The sequence below is a fragment of the Lycorma delicatula genome, chromosome 7, assembly GCF_047948215.1.
Source record: "Lycorma delicatula isolate Av1 chromosome 7, ASM4794821v1, whole genome shotgun sequence".
Taxonomy (NCBI): domain Eukaryota; kingdom Metazoa; phylum Arthropoda; class Insecta; order Hemiptera; family Fulgoridae; genus Lycorma; species Lycorma delicatula.
The window spans coordinates 4336556-4360122 of record NC_134461.1 but is presented as its reverse complement, the minus strand read 5'-3'; the positions used below and the strand labels follow the sequence as shown (position 1 = coordinate 4360122).

At 34.6% G+C, this 23567-nt stretch overlaps 1 protein-coding gene across 2 annotated transcripts in view; it reads right to left on the bottom strand.

Annotated features, from left to right (window-relative positions):
* Positions 1-23567, bottom strand: part of LOC142328195 (glycoprotein 3-alpha-L-fucosyltransferase A-like) — a 181231-nt gene that overhangs the window by 98596 nt on the left and 59068 nt on the right. Inside the window, exon 1 of one of the 2 annotated variants that reach the window (XM_075371770.1) lies at positions 14688-14805. The exons of the other annotated variant lie outside the window; for it this stretch is intronic. The gene's annotated coding sequence lies outside the window, so the exon portion shown is untranslated. Of the gene's footprint in view, positions 1-14687; positions 14806-23567 lie in introns of those variants that run through there. 2 annotated transcript variants of the gene reach the window in all.

Below are 23567 nucleotides of genomic sequence, written 5' to 3'. Positions count from 1 at the left end.
TTAAATTCATTCTTGATGTAAACAAATTATATTTCTTACTGAAGGCTCGTTTAGCTTGTGCTATTCGGCATTTTATATCGCTCCTGCTTCGTCCATCTTTAGTAATTTTACTTCCCAAATAACAAAATTCTTCTACCTCCATAATCTTTTCTCCTCCTATTTTCACATTCAGTGGTCCATCTTTGTTATTTCTACTACATTTCATTACTTTTGTTTTGTTCTTGTTTATTTTCATGCAATAGTTCTTGCGTAGGACTTCATCTATGCCGTTCATTGTTTCTTCTAAATCCTTTTTACTCTCGGCTAGAATTACTATATCATCAGCAAATCGTAGCATCTTTATCTTTTCACCTTGTACTGTTACTCCGAATCTAAATTGTTCTTTAACATCATTAACTGCTAGTTCCATGTAAAGATTAAAAAGTAACGGAGATAGGGAACATCCTTGTCGGACTCCCTTTCTTATTAGGGCTTCTTTATTATGTTCCTCAATTGTTATTGTTGCTGTTTGGTTCCTGTACATGTTAGCAATTGTTCTTCTATCTCTGTATTTGAACCCTAATTTTTTTAAAATGCTGAACATTTTATTCCAATCTATGTTATCGAAAGCCTTTTCTAGGTCTATAAACGCCAAGTATGTTGGTTTGTTTTTCTTTAATCTTTCTTCTACTATTAATCTGAGGCCTAAAATTGCTTCCCTTGTCCCTATACTTTTCCTGAAACCAAATTGGTCTTCTCCTAACACTTCTTCCACTCTCCTCTCAATTCTTCTGTATAAAATTCTAGTTAAGATTTTTGATGCATGACTAGTTAAACTAATTGTTCTATATTCTTCACATTTTTCTGCCCCTGCTTTCTTTGGTATCATAACTATAACACTTTTTTTGAAGTCTGACGGAAATTCCCCTTTTTCATAAATATTACACACCAGTTTGTATAATCTATCAATCGCTTCCTCACCTGCACTGCGCAGTAATTCTACAGGTATTCCGTCTATTCCAGGAGCCTTTCTGCCATTTAAATCTTTTAATGCTCTCTTAAATTCAGATCTCAGTATTGTTTCTCCCATTTCATCCTCCTCAACTTCCTCTTCTTCCTCTATAACACCATTTTCTAATTCATTTCCACCGTATAACTCTTCAATATATTCCACCCATCTATCGACTTTACCTTTCGTATTATATATTGGTGTACCATCTTTGTTTAACACATTATTAGATTTTAATTTATGTACCCCAAAATTTTCCTTAACTTTCCTGTATGCTCCGTCTATTTTACCAATGTTCATTTCTCTTTCCACTTCTGAACACTTTTCTTTAATCCACTCTTCTTTCGCCAGTTTGCACTTCCTATTTATAGCATTTCTTAATTGCCGATAGTTCCTTTTACTTTCTTCATCATTAGCATTCTTATATTTTCTACGTTCATCCATCAGCTGCAATATATCGTCTGAAACCCAAGGTTTTCTACCGGTTCTCTTTATTCCGCCTAAGTTTGCTTCTGCTGATTTAAGAATTTCCTTTTTAACAATCTCCCATTCTTCTACATTTTCTACCTTATCTTTTTTACTCAGACCTCTTGCGATGTCCTCCTCGAAAATCTTCTTTACCTCCTCTTCCTCAAGCTTCTCTAAATTCCACCGATTCATCTGACAACTTTTCTTCAGGTTTTTAAACCCCAATCTACATTTCATTATCACCAAATTATGGTCGCTATCAATGTCTGCTCCAGGGTAAGTTTTGCAGTCAACGAGTTGATTTTTAAATCTTTGCTTAACCATGATATAATCTATCTGATACCTTGCAGTATCGCCTGGCTTTTTCCAAGTGTATATTCTTCTATTATGATTTTTAAATTGGGTGTTGGCAATTACTAAATTATACTTCGTGCAAAACTCTATAAGTCGGTCCCCTCTTTCATTCCTTTTGCCCAGCCCGTATTCACCCACTATATTTCCTTCCTTGCCTTTTCCAATGCTTGCATTCCAATCTCCAACTATTATTAAATTTTCATCTCCTTTTACGTGTTTAATTGCTTCATCAATCTCTTCGTATACACACTCTACCTCATCATCATCATGGGCGCTTGTAGGCATATAAACGTTAACAATCGTTGTCGGTTTAGGTTTTGATTTTATCCTTATTACAATGATTCTATCGCTATGCGTTTTGAAATACTCCACTCTCCTCCCTATCTTCTTGTTCATCACGAAACCTACTCCTGCCTGCCCATTATTTGACGCTGAGTTAATTACTCTAAAATCACCTGACCAAAAGTCGCCTTCCTCTTCCCACCGAACCTCACTAATTCCTACTATATCCACATTCACCCTATCCATTTCCCTTTTTAAATTTTCTAGCCTACCAACCTTTTTTAAGCTTCTAACATTCCACGCTCCGACTCGTAGAATGTTATTTTTTAATTTTCTGGTGACCCCTTCCTTAGTAGTCCCCACCCGGAGATCCGAACGGGGGACTATTTTACCTCCGGAATATTTTACCAAGGAAGGCGCCTCCATTATTGATATGTGAAAATGCAGAGAGCCACATTTTCTTGGAAAAAAGCAGCTGTAGTTTTCCATTGCTTTCAGCTGCGCAGTACTCAGAGGACTGAGTGATGTTGATACGGCCGTTTAAGTCATTGTGACTCACGCCCCTAACAACTACTGAAAGAGCTGCTGCCCTCTTTCAGGAATCATTCCTTAGTCTGGCTCTCAACAGATACCTCTCCGATATGGTTGCACCTTCGGTCCAGCTACTCTGTATCCCTGAGCACTCAAGCCCCCTCACCAACGGCAAGGTCTCATGATTCATAGAGGAGGATTTTTGATGTAAACAAATTATATTTCTTACTGAAGACTCGTTTAGCTTGTGCTATTCGGCATTTTATATCGCTCCTGCTTCGTCCATCTTTAGTAATTCTACTTCCCAAATAACAAAATTCTTCTACCTCCGTAATCTTTTCTCCTCCTATTTTCACATTCAGCGGTCCATCTTTGTTATTTCTACTACATTTCATTACTTTTGTTTTGTTCTTGTTTATTTTCACGCGATAGTTCTTGCGTAGGACTTCATCTATGCCGTTTATTGTTTCTTCTAAATCCTTTTTACTCTCGGCTAGAATTACTATATCATCGGCAAATCGTAGCATCTTTATCTTTTCACCTTGTACTGTTACTCCGAATCTAAATTGTTCTTTAACGTCATTAACTGCTAGTTCCATGTAAAGATTAAAAAGTAACGGAGACAGGGAACATCCTTGTCGGACTCCCTTTCTAATTACGGCTTCTTTCTTATGTTCTTATGTATGACATATTTTCAAAAACAAACCGTTGCAATATTCTACTATTTCATATTTCATTAATTGAAGGAAAGAAGAGGGGCTCCCTTTTGGGAAGAAAAAGAACACAATTCTATTCAACGATTTCTTTCTGAAGCTAAAACAACGCATTTTGGAAAAAAGAAAAATAACAGTTTGAATATCGTTCGATCGTATTCCAAGATTTAATTATATAATTTTTTCTCGAAGTTTAAGGAGAATTAATGTAATATTTTTTCAGCAAAGGCTGTTCTTATTGCTTTAAGTTTTTTTAATCGAGGAAAAAGGAATAAAGTCGAGGGGGACTAACAAAAGATATGAGCGACTTCTCCCGATAAAAAATCATCTGATAGCGATAACAAACAAAAAGATAATTGAGGGGGACTAAAAAGCTCGGTATGAGGTGAATGTTTTTCGCCGACAAGATTTTCAATATTTTTTTAAAGTAGGATATTTGAAAAAAAATCGAATATCCCAATATTTCCTTTCAGCTTCAATTAAGAAGATCGATAGGAGAGTAGACACCGTTGGAGGCGGAAAAGGAGCCTAATCCTCTAATTCTATTACACGGTATTCAAACTTTGTTTAAAGGTAGAAAATAATTAAAAAATATATATTCAAAAAATTTATCGCGATATTTCAATTTCTTTTTGTAAATATAATACCCCCCTTTATTTACTCAAGGGGAACTGCGGGAGGTTACAAGAGTAAAAACTTAATTTAACCCTTTAAGGTGGTAAACTTCTGAACCTTTAGAACCAGATTCCAAATCGGTGGACGCATTCGATAAACGATTTTGGCACGGTTTTGATTATTTTTTATCTAGTCTGCGTATTATATGGCCGAGGGAGCAAAACCAGGGGAGAGAGTATTCGTATAAATTACGTAATTATTATAATATAAGCTGCGCGTCTCGGGAAGGAATAAGCTTTAAAACAAGCGTAGCGATTTATCATATCTTTTCAGTAGTTCCTGAAATTAACCCCCTGACAAATCTTTCGTTTTTTATAACGGTACGCATTTATTAATTTTTATTATGAACTTGGACATTTCTAAAACATTTGTTTGCATCGGAGCTAATTTATTATTTGTTATCGCACCAAATATTCGTATTATTTGTCTGCACGTTTTGCTTTTTATCCTGTCAGATGATTTATTATCGATAAGTCGCTCGTTGATTTTATCGTCTGTTATTGATCCTTTTTCGCAATAACTTCCGACCTTATTTTTAAAAAATTAAATAATAAAGCGGAAGCAGCCGGTTATTAATGCGATTTACAAATAACAGTTTTTTTACCCGTAGCAACCTTTGAGCCGGCTATACGCGAATTTGTGTTCCGATTCATTGCAGAGCGGATATTTTATATACTAAAATTGTCAGTATTTTATGGAAATATCTTCGCAGATCGTTTACGGTTAAAAACTGTATTTGAAATAAAAATTTATCGATCTAATCCCGTTGATTTTTGTTATTATTTTTTTATATTTATATACCGGTATAAGTTAAACATATTAAAAACTTCCAGCTAAGTTTTTATTCTTAATTTATTAAATTAATTTTGTCGTCTCAAAACGCTTTTATTACGATGTATGCATTTTATACCGAATAAGCAAATTAGCACTTACCACGATCAAACCTTATTTATTTTTATGAATTAAGCGTGAATATCTGTATTGATTTATATTATTCTTGTGGTATGTATTTACGGTAACAAAATATTTATTTTGAAAATTTTAATGTCATCAGCAAACGGTTAAAACATATCGTCTATAAAGCTAACAGTATCTTTCATAAAAATACTAATTGTATGAAACCCGAATGCGAACCATGTAGCAGGCTTATTTCATATTAAAAGATTCAAAAAATGTATCTTTTATTTTAACTTATTAATATTAAAGATAAATTTTACACACACACACACACACACACACACACACACACACACACACACACACACACACACACACACACACACACACACACACACACACACACACACACACACACACACACACAGCAATAAATCGTGAATACAGTATTTTGTTCGGTTATTGTACAGAAAAAAAAAACTCCGAATAGAACAACAGTATTTTGTATTATTTCATATAAATGAAAAATTAAAAAAAAAACAAAAAAACAATTAATTACTAATTAAAAAGACTGTAAAATTTAAGTCTTTTTTATTGTTTTTCTGAAAATAAAACATTGTTCTCTACGTTCATATTTTATGTACTACTGTAATCGACCGATAAAATCACTGTAGTACTAAAACCGGTATTCTTTGTAGTTTCCAAACGATTCAGTAAGTTCTTGTAATTCGCTGTTTCACAGAATTTTCATTGCGTTCAGTAAGAATTTCGATGTCGGAATCGAAGTCAGTCTGTAGTAGTAGCGGATCCCGAGGGCCATGGCCCCCTCAAAGGCGCGAAAGCCTTGCGTTTCGAAAACCCGGTTAAAAAGAATTGAAACATTTTACCGATACTGTATTGTCAAAAAAACCGGTTGCAACTCTTAATTAATGTGAATATATATTTTTTCTTAATAGGTAATTAAGAGAGGCTGACATCGCTTGCTCTAATGCATATTCATAATGATGTGCAAATCGATATAGATCGCGTTATCGATCGTTATGCTAATATGCTTACTCATCGAGATAAATTTATTTTGTAAATAAATTCTTGTATTATTTTTTTTTTCTTTCCGTAGGGGAGGAAAAAGCTCTGCCAGCCGCCGTCAGGTCCGTATTGACGGCAGTGCGGGGCTCTCACCCGCTAAAAAACCTCCCCTCCTACCATGCAGGGGCCGGATCCATGCCATATGGTTTGTACAGCCCCTGCATGATCACCCAGGCACTCTACTATCCGAATCCGTGTGATCGGAAGAAGTCCCCAGGGGGCGATCGACGAGCGACGACTCCGAGGAGCCCCCGCCTACCACCCCCAGAAGCCCTTGATCACCCGTCATCGAACTCTAAGCCTCCATAGATTCGCATCTACTCAGCCTGTCGTCGCCTCTCTTCATTGGCCTTCTCTCGTATTATTGATGCGATCGTAGTCGAGACACACTCCCACTTATTGCTATTGCTGAGCATTACCTCGATTATATTGTTGGCCCCCTCCACACCCTGATCCCCGAGCACTACGCGGAAGTTGCGCCATCTAGGGCAAAAAGCACCACATGCTCTTTTGTATCCAGTCCGCCGCAATCGTGACAGCGACTTGTATGGCATCTGCCCATCCTGTACAGGTAGTCCCGAAAACATCCATGTCCAGACAGGAACCGGGTGAATTCTTAGCCTGTGTTACCATGCTTTCGCTCCACCCAGTTCCTGACGTCTCTTATCAGCCCATAGGTCCACCTTCCTTTGTCCGAATCTCGCCATCTGTCACGCCAAGCCATGTAGAGACCGTTAATTGCCTCCTTTCTGTCCCCTCCATTCACTATTGAAGCTCTAATTTGCGCGTTTAAGTCTATGGGCGGTACTCCAGCTATAACCGAAGCCGCCTCGGCGCTGATCGTACGATACCCTGCGATGACACGTATGTTTAGCCGACGTTGTTGCATAACCAAACGCCTCACGTTCCTGGCCCTCGACAATGCTCCCAGCCATACAGGAACTCCATACAACACCACCGAAGAGTACACACTGGCCAACAGTTTCCTCCTACCCGTCTGAGGATCACCCTTATTTCTCATCATGTTGCTGAGCGCTTTCACCACATTTTCGCCCTTTCTCGCCGCCTCCTCAACATGTATAGTAAAGGATCGGTTCTTGTCCAGCCACACGCCTAAATACTTCGCAGCTGGACTAGGGTGGACTATCGTGTGTCCCACTCTAAAACGCAATGGATGCAGTCTGCGTCGTCCAGCCATAACAACAACTTTCACTTTGTCTTCAGCAAGCCGTAGACCATGAGCTATTAGCCACCTCCTAACTATTTCAGCCGCTTCTTCACCGGCCGCCATCAGTTCTTCTTCCGTTTTGCGCACAATCACAAGTGCCAAATCATCAGCAAACGCCACCGGGGTGACGCCCGCCGGATAGCGCTGCCTTAGAAATATTACCGAAAGCAATGCTCCACAAGGCCGGACCCAACACTGAACCCTGAGGAATACCCCTCTCCACCGGAAATTTCGTTTTACCACCTTCCGACCTGCCCACCACGAATCTGTCCTTAAAATATTCGTGCAACATCCTTCGCAGGTATGCCGGAATTCATCTTGCTTCTAGTTCACGAAATATAACTTCCCATGGCAGCTCATTAAACGCATTGCGTATATCTAACAGCATGACCGCACCTATCTCTCTCGTCCTCCGTGTGCCCTGCGTAGTTGATCGAATAATATTCATCACTCGACCGATAGCATCAATCGCCGAGTGTCCGTGCCGAAAACCAAATTGGTCCTCATGAAGTCCCCCTGCCATCTCTACGCCGTCGTTTAGTCTTCGAAGAGCAAGTCTTTCAAATAACTTCGCGAAGCAATTCAATAAACAAAGTGGTCGAAACGATATCTGTGCCCCCGTAGGACCAGCAGTCTTCCTTAGCATCACTAACCTTGCACCTCTCCACCGTTCAGGTATCCATTTCATCTCCAATATCATATTCATTGCACGCAATACCACACCAGGCACCGTCTCGGCCACAATTTTTACGACCTCCGGGGGGATTCCATCCGGCCCAGGTCTCTTGCCGCCTTTAATCAACTAAGTCGCCTCACTCAGGTCTTGCAGCGAGAATGGAACCATTGATTCCACCACAATCTCCTCCCGTTGAATTATTGTATGATTATTGATTATTGATTTTGTATTAATTATTGTATTATTATTATTGTATGAAGTAAATTGTGTAAAATTTTGGATCGTAATAGATTAATTATAAATATTGAAACGAATGAAACAATAAAAATAAACTTAATTTAAATCCTTATCTTATTATTTATTATCCCCTCTTATATCGTTACATAATTTTGATTGTTTGCATGACAGTTTTGATTAAAGTTGTTAGAACTATGCAATCCTAAATAATTTAAGTTAATTTAGCTTCTGGAGTCCGCGTGGGGGACACTTCGAATAACTACAGCTTAATTTTTTATAAATGGAAATAAAATTGAAGAAACTTAAGCGCTTTTTTACTTTTTGCCGAAACCGCCCTTTTTGCTTTTTTTGTAGCAATACTAATGATCGGTTAAACGATTTTAAAAAGAATTCAGAATACAATATGTATCCGATAAAAGTGTATGAAATATTATATAACCGACCCGATTAGAAGGGAGTAGGAAAATCTGATCCCTTGCCCCCAACGGGCTCTCAAAATTCAGATGCTGGATCCGCTCCTAGTTGTAAAGCTTTAATACCGGCTTTTACAAAACAATCTCTCACTCGTAGTAGTAGCCTGCTTTATAGCTTGCTGTTTTAGCCGTGCGATTCGATAAACCCTCATCCAACACGCTAATGCTTTTAGAAAGCTCATCCGTAACTTTCAATGTTGATAATAAGTACGGTAACACCTTTTTTCTGTACCGAAGTTTAAAGTTATGAACGATCCTCTGATCAACGGTTTGACATACTGCGTAGTATTTGGAGCAAGAAATATCAATTTTTCATTTTCCAAGCTAACGTCGAGGTGGGATTTTGCATCGCCCAAGAATAGTACGACTTTCCTATTTTACCTTCCTGTTGTACAAGCAAAACTTAAAATCAATCCATCATTAAGTTCCTAATTATCCAAAAAATTTTATTCGAATACCATTTAATGTCTAATGAATTTACGTTCACGCCGTTAAAACAACGTGGCTTTGCAGCTTTATCGATTATTAATGGTTTTTCAAATTCACTTGACATATTCACAGCCAAAATAACAGTCATTCTTTCTTTTGATATCTTCCCCTCTGCACATCAAAACACTGTTTTTGTAGGGTAAAACCCGGAAAATAGGCCATAATGAAAAATAGTTTTTTTCATTATAACTCACGCGTATTTCATTTAACATTTCTTCCCCTCGGTCACCAAATTCTCATCTACAGCACCAGCTTCACTGTAAATTAAATTTCAATTATTGTATTTAACTCTGATTTTCTTACGTTTTTAGCATAAGATATGGGCGCTTTCCATCTATTCTACGATTGCAAATTACTTGATGTAACTTTTAGGTTATTCTTTTAAATATAACTTTTTATATAAATATCGTGTTCGGCCGCTAACGACGACATTTTGGTTTTTGCGCTCAGGAAAGAAAAAAAACAGCTTCACCACAAACATTTTTATACGAACCCTTATGTCTCATTCGGAATTTACCTAACCTATCCCCTGATCGTAAGAAGAATTATTTACAGTATTTATCAGAATGAAATGAAATAATTTTCTGCGGAAACAAAAAAGAAGAAGCAAACATTAAAAAATGGATGCGACAATGCTGTAACATTCTCTGTCTCCATATTTGTTCAACTTATATATACATGAAGCCATCGCTAGAATTAGAGAGGAAGTGAGTATAGGTGTAACGATTCAGGGAGAAAGAGTTGACATTGCAGAAAGCGAAGAAGACTTGCAATGAATTTTAACTGTTTCGGATAGGCTACTGAAAGAAGAATTTCACATGCGTATTAACAGTCATAATACTGGTACGAATAGATCGACAATAAAACTTAGAGGTGAGGCTATTCAGGATGTAGAACTGTTTAAATATTTAAGAAGTAAATAACAGGTGATGGAAGAAGTAACAAAGAAATAGCGTGTAAAATACAACAGGCAAAGAACGCCTTTAACAAAAAGTAAAACATTTTTACGACAATAACATAAGCCTTGAGTCGAGAAAACAATTACTGAGAACATTTGTGTGGAGTATTAGATCGTATGGAAGCGAGTCGTGGACAATCGGAAGAGAGAAAAAGATGAGACTTTTGGCTTTTGAAGTTTGGCGATACGGAAGGTCGATGAAGATAAGTCGGATGGAAAAAGCGTCAAACGAGGAGGGTTTAAGAGAGTTAACGAAGAGAAAAGCTTTTTGAAACGATTAAGAAGAAGAGCTCAGCTAATAGGGCGCATCGGCAGTAACTGTCCACTCTTCTCGCTTATCGGCTTTTCTCTTTAGCTCCCGGTTAGTATCGCAGTTCATATCGTCCATTATTTGTTTTACGAACTCCAGCTGAGGTCTTCCCTTCCATCACCCTCTTAACCAGACCTTGGTGGCTAAGAATGCGCCCTCGGTTGGAGTTCATAAAACAGATAATGTACGATATGAACTGCGATACTAACCGGGAGCTAAAGAGAAAAGCCGATAAGCGGGAAGAGTGGACAGCTGCTGCCGACAAGCTTAAGGGCTGTTAAACAAAGAAGAAGAGCCTCTGATGCTTTAAACTCATCGTAACCGAGTTCTTTAGCATTTTTAGGGCTTTCTCAGTATTAAAGTTCCAGAGACCAGCGAAACCACTCACGAGCTCAGCAAAACCACTCGTAAGTGAAATCATCAACCGCTAGGTCTGGCGTTTTGGGAAATGTAAGTATGCTTTACTGATCTGTCATTTTCAGTCCGTGACTTTAGGATAACAATCTTTATTTTTACGATATCGCTTATCTGAGTTTCCCCGACATCAAAATGCTCTGCCGTATCACCCGCACTGAGGTTTTCTTATTCGTAGACGTTTACAACTGCTACTTTTTCTTTTAACGTCATGCGCCAACTTTAAGATATTTTAAGTCGCTGTAATGATGGTCGTATCGATTATTATAAAATTCACAAATTTGAACGTATAAACGTACATTTAGAAAACATAATAGAGAAAAAATACAGTACTGTACCGTAGCGAAAGTATTACACGCGTTCAATGTACAGAATACACTTGCATAGCAAATGACGATGAATCACGCTGTATGATGAATCGACTGAAGTCATAACATCAACGTCTACGTGGGAAGTGCTGCGATTCACAACAAATAAACAAATTAGTCACACCGAGTATAAAACAAAAAAAAAAGAAAAATTACAATCTTTAATCCTGCTGTCCGTTTTTAAGACCTGATCGAATAGTTTTTGTAGGTAAAATCATTGTCCGCGTCCGTTATTAAGAAGTATTTTATCCATTAATACCGTTATAAAACCGCTGAGGAATCTAAAAGTGTATCACATTAGGAGTACGTTATTGGGAAGTATCCGTTAAGGGAAGTTTCACTGTATATATTTTCACCCGCACAAACAATATCGCAAATACCGCATCGATACGATATATTTTTCGGTATGAGACTACCCCTCTCAAACTCCCCTTCGAGGGAGCAAAACGAGAATCTATAATGGAAAGAGGAAGATTAGAGGATTGCGACATACTATTTTAACAGGCATTGACAATCAAAAGTTTTGACGTATAAAAATCGAAATACAACAATCCAAACTTAAATAGCGACCGTTTAATATTTTTTCCGGTTAGTTTCAAAAACGGTCTACAGTACAACCGAAATAATGTTCTCGTACCGATATATAGATGGTTTCGAGGTACAACCGTTTACTAAATTTCATTTTTTTTAGCGTTTCACTGTAGAGAAGTTATTTAAGAGGTACTGTAGAACATTTTTGAAACTAGCTGTAAAAAAATATTAAATAGCCGCCACCATTTTGGTAGGGTTTTTCAGTGTCACCTAAAATGATGTGTATTAAAATTCTACATCTTCCATTAAATAATTGAGTCGCTCCCTCCAAGGTGGCTTAGAAAAGTAGTAACGGTCACTTACCGAAAAATAAATCATTTCGAAGTAAGAGCCTTTGTTAAATTTCATTTTTCTGTGCATAATGTTTGAAAAGTTACTAAAGGGCTAGCATTCTATATATATATATATATAAATATATATATATATATATATATATATATATATATATATATATATATATATATATATATATATATATATATATATATATATATATATATATATTTATATATATATATATATATATTTATTTATTTATTTATTTATATATGTATACATATATTGATCATATTATTTAATGCTTCTTTATAAAAACTGTTTTCTTCAGAATTATTATCAAGATATGGAATTCACACACACGCACGTGTGTGAAAGATGAATTACCCGGTGTTTCTCGACCCACCAGATAACTGAAAAAAGTACTCCTTTGTCACAATTGTCTAACATGTTTAATACGACGTACTCAGATTTTATTTTTTTGATTCTTGGCAGAACATTTTTTTATAAGATACATCGCTAGTGAATAAATTATTACAAAACCTATTATCGCAAGATGGGGAAAGGAAAATTAAAATTTTGAAATTTTATGAGTTTTTTAAAAACTTAGCTTCGATTTTCTCAGCCCACCGGGCCGGTCTAGCGGTTAACTCGTCATCGCAAATCAGCTGATATCGAAGTCAAGAGTTATACGGTTCAAATCCTAGTAAAGGCAATAACTTTTATACGGGTTTAAATATTAGATAGCGAATATCGGTGTTCTTTGGCGGTTCGGATTCAATTAACCGCACATCTCAGGAACAGTTGACCTGTGACTGTACAAGGCTACACTTCATTTACATTCATACATATCATCCTGTGAAGTAATACTTAACGGTGATTCCAAAGGCTAAACAAAAAAAAAAGAGAGCGTTTCAATTTTCTCGAGTATTTTTTAACGTGAACGTGAAGATTTTTCTCATTAAAAAAAAAAATTATTCTGATACGGCATTTACTATTTGATTTTACACAGATTCGATTTTATCCGAAAAAATATACCTTTTCTTATTTACGAAAACCGTTTAACGTTGCGTTTTTACTTCCTTGTACGAAGTAAAGAAAGTATTGCGATCGTGAAAAATTTCGGTTTTCAGATTTCAACGGTTTTGATTAATTTCGGCTTGACATGTATGTATGTACGTACGTATGTATCTCGCATAACTCAAAAAGATTAGTTTTGGGACTGTTGTAACATCTAGTTGTGCACCTCGTCTTTTGATTGCAATCGACACGACCAAAAATGTTCAAAAAAGCCCAAAATCCAAAAAAATTGGATTTTGGACTTTTTCTTAACTGCAGTGATAATCCTTCATTGACATCTTTTCAACGATATATCATAAGCGGTACTTATTTTCATCCGTTACAGAGTTGTACCCAAAGAAAGTTTTAATTAATGAAATATTTGGACTTACAACGGGAAGGCACGTCGGTTCGAATCCGACATCATATTCATATATTTTTTAACTTTTTTTTATTTTTATTTAAATGTATTGATTTATTAATAATTATTAACCTCTGATTTTACATTTTTTTTTTTTTTTACAATAAATAATATTTCAATAATAACAATAAAAAAGTATGAAAAAAATCAGAAGTTATTAGCGAAATAAAATTTCATATACATCTCACTTTAATTCAAAAATTTTTACAGAGGTTAATAAATATTAATATATTTAAGTTAAAAAATAAAGTTAAAAAAAATATTTGTGTATGAAGTCAGATTCGAACCGATGTGTCTACGGTTACAGATCCGACACTTTCTCACTTACACCACATAACTAGTTAAGCGACGAGAAACAAAATTAATATATAAACTAGTATAAAATGCCGATACCACAAAAACAATGTGACGCATGTGGTGTCCACCACAATGCAATTGTGTAATTGTCATTTTATTAAAGAAATGGGGGATCGTATCTCACTTTCAGATGAAATAAGATGAAATGAAGTGCAACAGAAAATGTGCAGTAGAAAATGGTATTCGAAGAACGGCTTTACCCAATTTCTATGAAGAGAATACCGATATAAAGATTCGGTCTGTTTTCCAAATTTCACTCTTCGGAATTGTGTAGGTATCTGTAACAGAACGCGATCTAATCGGTTATCAGAAATATCATTACAAAAGATTTAGCGATGTAAAATACAACAACGTTTAAATTAAAATTTTACGTTTAAATTTTACGGCACACCTAATCGAATCATCCACATAAATTTGCTTTTTGAAATGATCTTAAAAATTAAATGAACACAGCGGTTAAAAAAATAAATCATTTGGATCTGCCCATCCTGACCACAGAAGCAGTGGATCATGAGTTAACCGAATATCGGTATCGTTAAAAATATTGTACTGAACTTTTTTTTTTTACTTGATGATATCGTCATATAATCTTAAAGCTTGAGCGTGGAATACGGAAATGGAATTTTGTAGCGTTTGAAAAACGCAACGGATGACCGGGATTCGAACCCGGGACCTCCGGATCAAAGGCCGTGATGCTACCTCTCTGCCACAGAGATAGGCATTTTAATTTACGTATAAAGTTAATTTTTACTTTATAATACAATGATTTGTAAAGCGGCTTGTAATTCGGGCACCTTATAATAACTAAAAAAAATACAAAGTATAACACACCTTACCTCGTTTATAAGGAGTAATTAAATTTGAATTATTAATTATATCCATCGATTTACATACAGCACAGAGATCGTATTAATTAATAAAAAAATACGGATTTAATTTTCGCATAACGTACGATACCGTTTAAAGTCACATTTATTATTACATATAACCATCGTTTATGATTAATCATTTTACCCGATTCTTTATTGCACTCGTATTTTAAACAAGCGGACACTCACGCGCGCACCCGTTCATCGTAAGTACTTATTTATGCAAACGAATAACAATCGAATCCGAAGAGGATATCGATAAACGGTGACGTCGATTGCCGGTCGTTAAACTTCCTCGTAAACACTTTTTATTAGAAAAGATTACGATCGATTTCATACGAAACGGTTTAAAATTTAATTCGAATACGACATCGCAGCACGTCGGTGTCGTACCGGCCAGGCCGCTGTCGAAACTAAGCGATTTGCTCAGTGAGGCTGTAGTGGCAGTAGGAGTAGGAGGTTACGGTGACCGGTCTGGCTCGTAGAGGCGTTACGGTTCGTCTGCGTTTCCTCCTCTCTGGCAGTCCCCCCTTTCATTTACGCCCTCATTTTTTCTTTCGATTTCAATTCGAATCCGAGTTCGTTACTAAACATTTTTTATATCGGTCGTATCAACTACGTAATGAGATATAAACGGTTTTTAAAGTATCTATTTCGGGTTCTTTAAGAGAACGCTTAATACTTTGATATTTTTCGCGTGCGATATAATTTTGTCGGTGATCGGACTAAACCTTAAAAAAAAAATAGTCTAAAACCCCGTGATTTACCCCCTGATATTTTCAGGCGAATATCCCCTAGAAAGTTTCAGCCCGATCGATTTAATTATCGTGAAACGACTAAACGGAATCGAATCGGAACGCTGACGGTCCGATATTCGCAGCCTGCATCTCATTTCGTAAGGTGTCGGTAAATGAAAACATACATAGACCGTTGTCTATTACCTACCATCATAGACTAACGGGAAAAGAAAAAAAATGTAATAAAGCGCATCGAAAATATACACGCATATCTGCGTCAACAGCTATGAAAATAAAGGATTTTATAGCTTTTATAATTATCATACGTTTAAAGAAGTCGGTACACCAAAAAAAGGTAGTAAAATACTTATTTCGGTTTTTTACCCTACAATATTCCCCCTTTAAAATTACGGTTCGCTTACAAAAATTAAGAAATATAAGCGTTAATATTAATTAACGTTAATCGTTTAATATATTTAGCTAATACTTTTTTTTTATTTTGCGGCTTAGATCGGCTACTCTGAACAAGTTGAAACGATTATTTCGATAACGGTAGCTTTAGATTTCAAATCGTTTCTAACTTGTAGAAGGCAGATCGGTACCGACGTTGACTTCAATTCGGTGAATCGCTCATCGGCAAGTAAAGACCGACTGGGACGTTGATTCCTGAGCGTCGTACTTTCTAGACGTCAAATATTTAAAAAAAACACGCGTCGCTGATGAAATGATGCCGATCGTTTCGACGCGTCGAATGAAAAGTAACGCGCGTTTAAAAGATACCGAAAATATATCAAAACGACCGTAATACGTACGCGTTTAACGTTGAAGTTTAAATAATCAAACGTTTCACTTCACAGGTCTTTTCTCCATCTTATTACCCGATAGCTGTTTGTTGTAGATAATAACTGCGATCGTAATTTGTAACGTGAAAATTTATACTTCAAGGACGGTAATCCATTATATTATAAATAATAGAAATTCCAGTTTCAGCCTTTTTACGAAGGATTCAGAAATTAAAACAAAACAAAAAAAAATACAAATTGCCGATTCCGTTATTGGTGTCGGCAAATATTTAATTTACGCTAGTAAAATTCCTCTGAAGGGATACCTCAAACCGTCGGAAAAACTGCCGATGGGAAGGGTTTAAACGACGATTCCGATTCAAATTTCACTAAAAAAACTTTTGATATCGATCGAACAGTCAAACGTTTTTTCCTGATGGTTTCAGGTCTATACTGTTTGCGCATTTATACGAAGAAATTTTTTCTCATAGAGATCGCGGTCGCCGAGATTTCCGGCTATTTTGTTCCATCGCTTTAGTTAATTAGAATTATATAAAGATACCGAAGTACCGTAATCGTTAGTCAAACGATTCTATTCGGGGAAAAAATCTTTTAAGACGAATAACAGCCGAAATTAAACCGTTATCGGAATTTGTTTTAAACTTCAGAAAAGATAGTTAAAAGTAACTGTTAACGATATTATGAAACGCTGAAATCGTATTACCCTAATTATTTACGCGTAATTTTTTGTAATTTCTATCGGTTTACTTCAACCGAATTAAAATTTCAAGGTAAATACAAAAAGTAAATATTTAAAAACGGGTATTGTAATCGGTTTTACAGATCATAATTATAGGTTTAAGAACGTGCAAATCTCATTTTTATCATCCTACGATTCGTAATCTTTCTTTCGTGACGCATTCTAAAATAATGAAGCCGGTGGCCAAATTTTACCGTTGAAATAACAATATTTCACGGTTTAAACGATAAATAATCTTTGTAAGAAAAGAGCTCACCGTTTTCCGTGATAGCGTTAAATAATCTGTTTTACTAAAATTTAAAACGACCGAAACGACGTAAAAAAATTAAATCCCTACGCTTTATTTAATTTCAGGTACTAGTAAAATAATGTATTTAACTACGGTATAGTTAATTTTTCTACCGTATAATCTACAAAATATTCAAAAATATTAACGTAAATCGGCAGTGGTGCGAAACCGAAAAACCGATACCATTATGATTAATTTTTCGGCTTCGACCGCGACCTCGAGAACAAAAAAAAATTGTTATTCCAGACACGTATGTACTAAGCGATAAAATTCTATTTACGGCTGTCTAAACAAATATATATATATATATATATATATATATATATATAAACAGCATTTTGCGAAATATAATATATGTATTTCGACTTTGCCAGCAATTTATTTAAAAGGTTTTCTTTAAAAAAAAAAACACTATTTCTCAGTCCACGAGTTCTTTAAGAATACTAAATTTAAATAAGAATTAAATAAGTTCCCGGATAGGTTTTGCATCTTCTTTAAATTGTGCATAACCAAGCGCTTAATTAATTTTCATTATCATCTTCCCACGGTTTTCTATTTAGTTTACGACTGTTTCGTGTATAATAAATATTACACTTATTAAGTATAAGTAACATTTATATTTATATTTTAAACGATTAATATGTACTTAAACCGACTGTAATTTTTATTACATAATTAACTGTATATTTTACAACGCTACTGTTAGCAAGCTTCTTCTGCGGGTTTCCACGATCTATCCGAGAAAAAGCTCGGTTAGTTGCGTTTTTTTTTAATTCGTACAGAAGCACACCTCTCTTGCTTTTCTTATTGTATATTAACGATCGTCTTTACTTCCGATAAATCATGAACCGTTCGTTACACTGATCGACATAAATTACCAACTGAAAAGGGATTAGGTGTTCTACACGATATTTTATATGCTGAATATAAATATGTATTCCGAAACAAACCCTTGTGCAAGTTCTCAAGTTACAACTCCTTAAATTTATTTGTTCCACCGTTCGTGGAACAAACAATACAAATAACTTAATACGTCTGTACGTTTGTTTATTCGCATCTGATTTATATTGCGATACGTGCGGTAGACCTACGCGTATATTTCATACGTAAGTCGAACGATGGCATCTCACGTCAAGCCAGATGCGTATAGACGTGTCAGCGAGTCGAGTAATGACCGATTCAACGCGATTAAATTTTCTTTAGCGTGAGTTCGGTTCTTGGTACGACTTGCAGCGTTCTTTAGTCGCGGTTGTGGTTTTATCATACGCATATTATAAAGTTTATTTCATAAGTGACGGCGTAAATTTAGTGAAAGATTTTTACGACAGAACAACCATCGGTATCGTTTTATTAAACATCAAGATTCGTTAAGTTGTGTGTATGTTTCGCGCTCTGTTTTATCGTACACCGCGGTGAAAAAATTTTATGAAGTATTTAATATAATTAAGGATTTATAAATTAAAACTTATAAATCTTATAACTTTAAACTTTAATGTTACAACTTAAATCTATAACTTTATCTTATAAAGTTATAACTTTATAAATAGAAAAAAAAAAAATAGAAAGATTGTTACAAAACTCTTACCGGCCCGATTTCATTTTTTAAACGACAAATAATTATAAGAATTACATTATTTTTGTAAACGAAATAGAAAGTTTTGTAACAAATCTTTCTATTTTTTTCTTATTATATGGAACGGTTAAACATTGTTTATTATCTATTATTGCATATTTATTGTCTATTACATATATTTAACGTGTATATTTTTTTTAAAGAAAATTCTAAATTAATAGCAGATTTTGAAAATAGAAACGTAGTGTTTTACCTTTTTTGATATCAGTATCGTTTTGATAAAAATACTTCTATTTATATTACAGAAATTTTTGTTTTTTAAGCGGAAGAAATGATATCTGCACGACTTACCGTACGGTTTACAATTTCATTGTAATTTTTTTTTTGATATCACTGCGTTTTGTTAGATTATTCTTTTATTTTATTGCGTTAGAACAAATTGAATTCCACGACCAATATTTTTTTTGTCGATAGTCATATCGACAAAACTTCATACCGTATTCATACCGTACAAGACTTCATACCGTATTTCTCCTTTTTTAATAAAACTAGTATGACTTTTACGAATCGAAAATCCGTGGTGGCACTTATTACTTTGTAAGTGTAACTCTCGATTTTTATCGTTAAATTCGATTTTACCAATAGAATTTCTTTACGTTTTATTTATTTCCTTTTTAATAAAATTAGTATAATCTCTTGTAAACTAATTCTTTTATTATTTTTTTTAAAGAAGCGATCGGAATTAAAGAAATTGTTTCATCTTCAGTACTTTCATTTATATAACAGCATTTACTATTAAAACAAGCTGTAATATATTTTCTTTTAAATTTTATTATTCCAAGTACGTTATAAAGTTTTTGCACGCCGCCTGGTACTATCAAGTAATGCTACCTAACGGTACGATTCGTAAATCCACCTTTTTCAAGAGAAAGTGATATATTCGAGTCCCGCGGTTCATCAAATGGAAAAAAACGTCTAACAAAACTAAGTATTTTTTGAAACTGTTCTTTTTACTAATCTAATTGAACTGAAATACAATGTTTTCACGCTTATTTTTCCCCGTTTTCATTTCACTGTTAGATTAGGTCACGCTTAGAACTGTAAACGTAGTTCGTCGCCTCTTACCGACGAATTTATGACGAATTCCGTGATCTGAAAATTATTATTTAAAAGGATTTGAAAAATTTACGTTAGCAGTTAAAATATGACTCGCTGTGTACATCGTATCTATCTACGTATTAACTTTAAATCCGAATATAGACGTTGGACGGTGCTTTTAAGATAGACGTGACGTTCCTAATCGCGAGGATGAATTCCCATTAACGATAACGACAATATTTTTTTGCGCAGAAGGCAGAATTCTTGAGTGTTTTGTTATGTGAAAAATTTTCTTGGAATGATCAAATCGATTCCGTTTATAAAAAAATCAAACCGTACTTTTTTGCTTTGAAGCGCCATAATAAAACGTTAAGCTTGCAACCGTTATTAAATATATTAAATAATTATTACGCTTACTTATATTAATAATGTATAATATCATCGTTTGGGGCAGCCTTAGAAAGTCAGAACGAAGTCTTTCAAGGCAAAATAATGAGCAGTCAGATCGTTGTCTGACACCTGTAAGTATGAATCGTATTTAGAACGTTAAACGTTTTAGTTTATCCTCGTTTTTATATTTGTCGATGTGCGATCTTTGCTAAAAACAAATAGTAATAATATTCACCTCTATCGAAACCGATATCTGCGGCTTTGTATAACATTTAGCTTACAAGAAAGGGCTTTCATAGCCGTTTTTAATAAATTTCCGAACCGTTTAAAAATGTTCCTCTGATTTATTTAAAAAAAACAACCGAGCGATGTTATTTTAAAGAAACCATAATACCGTGCCGAAGAATTTTTAAATACTTATAAAGAAAAATGTATTCAAAACCCCTAAATTTTCTGGAACCCTTTTATCACGTACGCAAATAACCGCTCGAATAATGTTCATTAAGGTCTTCTGAATCGAGAATTACTTTTTAGTTTTATACGTGCGGTACGTTTCCGAATTTATTTACCTTAATATTACTTCGTACATTTGCGTATTAAATAATTAAAATGAACTTCAATCGCATCTGTTTTTATACTTTACGAATAATCGTGTATTTTCTGATTTTGCTATGATCAAGGTTTACCGCGGTATCCCCTGATCCGTCCTGGAAAATGCCGGCGCAGTTTCTATTTTTTGTTCTGTTCTTTGAACAGCTTACCTATCCGTCCCTGATATTATTTATCGAACGGACTAAGATATTTTTTATCTATAACGATAGAAGCGTTATGTTTTTGCAAACAGTTTTTTCCTTTTTATCGACAAGCGACTGGATTATGGGAGTCCGGCTTTCAAAAATAAATTTTCTTTTATTTACAACGAAAGGCTTAGTATTTTAGCCGTAATAATTTATTTTAACGGATATTGTTCTGTTGACGCTTCACCGGCGGCTATAAACAGAAAGTACAGCGATCTTCAAACATTTTGTGATCGTAGTTTTGCCAAACATCGACGATTCAAGACCGACTTAATACAAAAAATACGTAGAAATTTCAGGAAAATTTAAGGAAGTACGTATATGTATCTTTCTAAATTTTGATTAATATCTCCAGACCGGCTCGTGATAAATTCTTCGATTATGACAGAAAAAGTTTTGTATTTCGGGGCATTAAATTCTGGACAAAATAATAAAGGGAAAGTTTTTACCGTTATAACTTCTACTTTTTGCACGGCGCACTCGTAGAAAATTGATCTGTAGTACGATGAAAGCGCTCAGTAAGGCATTTCAAATTTAAAGTTTTAATTCTATTTAGAGGTACAGGAGATTCAATATTATTTTTTAAACAGTTTTAGCCACATATCTTGAAAGCCCATAGATAAAAAGTTGAATTTGGAACAAATACTCGTATTTGGCTGTCTTTCCTCTCTCTCTCTCTCTCTTATATATAAACTTATAAATTAAATACACTACGTTTGACTTAGAATTCTCTAAAATTCCTCAGGTGACAATACACATTCATACACACATCAAACAAAATTCTCTTACATTATATATATATATATTAGCAGATAATCTCTAAATTCTGATAAATACGTCATTTAGTATTACATTTCTTACTAAGAATTTTTTCTCAGTTATACTTCTACCTAACACGGCACAATTTTTAAGGTAAAACCGTTATTTGTTCAAGGGGGTCTCTAACCCAAACATTTATTGATGATTTCGATCTTTTTTCGCAATTGTGGATCAAATCTGCTTCTTGTACCCGGTAAGACAAACCTATAAAACCACTTTTATTATAATAACAATAATAATAATGATTAAAATCATAATAATTTATATTTAATGTCAGTAATCACAAAATATTTATTTTATTTAATAAAATTAACTTCACGGCCCTAAATATTATTTGATTTTTGCATTCATAAAAGCCGAATAATAATATTTACATTTTTGCAAAAATTTAAATAAGTTTTATTTAAGATAAGGAACAGAACCGGGAACGTTTTGCAATTCGCAATCCTTTTCCGGCTTTTTTCAGAAGAACTTAAATTCTAACGAGTATTTTGTATTTGCAAAACTCATTTTGACACTACCGTTGTTCCCACATTTAATCTGTTTTCCAAAATGTAAAAATAAGCATTATTTTTATGAAATTTGTATTTACGTTTTAAATACGTTAAAAAGTGTTCCTCTTTTTAATGAGGTATTCTTTTTACTCGGATTCAACCGGTTTAATTGATAGAATAACAAAACAAGGCCAAAATGTAAAAATTCCGATATATATAATCGATAGAAATAACGAATATCATTAAAATTATAAACGATATCGATGCGTAAACAGTATGAGTTATTTAATTTGTACTTAAAATACTCTTTATTTAAAAAAGTATTCTTTCGATCGATTTCGATTTAAATAATGTTTTTTTAAACGATATTTAAAAATCGATTAGATATTCCGAGCTATACGGAGAGGTTTATTTTGTACAAAATACGGGCTACAGCGAAAATAAAACCGGTGAAATGAATGCGGGTCAAGTAAAGAAGCCAAGTCGACCGATATTCGTATCTCACTCACTCCTTCGATCTTTCTCTTTTTTTTATCGACCTTTCTCTTTTTCTCCCTCATTTAATGTCTATCCTTTTAATCACGGTGCAGTAAGCGATCGTGAGCTACATGTTTTATATATATATATATATATATATATATATTCACGGTACGAATAGTAACCGACTGCAATCTGTCTATTCAGTCGGTGGTGGTACGCTGTATAGCAGATCGACACCGGTTGTAGCCGGACTCGCTTCAGAGAAAGTAAACGACCTTCAAGAAAGTGTCTTACCTCTTTTATAATGTATAATTGGGACACCCACACATAATCGCGTAATACGTTACGTACTCCATTAAAAAGAAAAGTTCCTTAGTTTAACATTCGTTACTAGAAGTGCAACTTTATAATCTCTATCTTTCTTTAATTTCGTTTTTACTCAGAATCGTTCTTTTAACTATCTACTTAAAACCAGGAGGAATTATCGTTTATATTTGTGTAATTTTTTACTATTATTTTTTTTTGTTGTTAATACCGATTCTTTACTTTTAAACGGATCGATATCGATAATTTTTTTTATATTTTGTAAACAAAAGCTTCTCCGGCTGTCACGTTATAAGATTTATTT